Genomic DNA, 1,111 nt, shown 5'->3' with positions numbered 1-1,111 from the left:
CTGCTAGAGAAACCTTGTTGTTTCTGCCTCTAACTTATGGATGGCTTCTAACTTGAGGGGCTCAATGAGGCTAGGGAAACCCTTACTATGGCAATGCATTTTATCTTTCTTTGTTGGGCTGTTGGTTCGATCTCTGAGCTTGGCAATTTGGCTGCAAACGTTTCATCTCCATTCGGGGGAGGACATCTTCAGTAACCCCCCCCCCCCGAATGGAGATGAAATGTTTGCAGCCAAATCTCCAAGCTCAGAGATCAAAGCAACAGCCCAACTACCAACCCGAATTACTAATATTCAAGCACATCTCAATCTTTCTTTGTCTCCAAATTAAACCTCACAGTGAGATAACTATGTTTTTATCCTGTCCTTTATGGTATAGTTATTTAACTAGACTTCAATCTTCCAAGGAAAAGGCAGTTTATTAAAATACCCTTTTGTTGTATAGGAAGTTTCAAAACAATCAGGCTCATAACTGATCTCTCATCTATATTCTCAAAATTTTAGTCAGATCCTTCCTCAAGATCGGAGAAAACCTACAATTACTTGCTACCAAAGAGGGCATGGAATAACTCTGCTTGGTTACAGAGCTGTATCTGCTTTCAGTAAGCTGATATTTCTTATCTGCCCCAATTAATTGCTGTTATGAATCAATAATAGGAATTTATTAAATCAAATTTGTAAAATCAGATGTAAGGCATCATCTTTTTAAACAATGTTCTCCCTACTGGAATATATATGCTGAATGGCAGATTTTTAAAATACCACAAAGATGTCAGTTTTCTATATGTTTACTGAGAATACTATATTTAAATTGGAACATTTGTACACATAATACGAAAGTTAGTTCAATGGAGATCAACATTAAGCCTACACAATCTGACCAAGAGAGGATACCATGAGTACTTACTTAATCCTAAAAAGGGATGGGAACCTAGAAAACGGCATTCTCAATGGTAGTTACTTCAATGTGGAACACTTTATCTTCTGGTATTAGGTTGGCCATGTGTGTGTGTACACACTGCTGCCAGGATTTTAATAAACTACAGTAAGCCTAACAAAGGAATGTTTTAATGCAATTACTTCCTGACACTTTTATTAATAGTAAGATAAACTC

Source organism: Protobothrops mucrosquamatus, unplaced genomic scaffold, assembly GCF_001527695.2.
Source record: "Protobothrops mucrosquamatus isolate PMUCROS unplaced genomic scaffold, P.Mucros_1.0 scaffold2851, whole genome shotgun sequence".
In the NCBI taxonomy this organism is placed as follows: Eukaryota; Metazoa; Chordata; class Lepidosauria; order Squamata; family Viperidae; genus Protobothrops; species Protobothrops mucrosquamatus.
Note: the sequence above shows the minus strand (reverse complement) of the source record.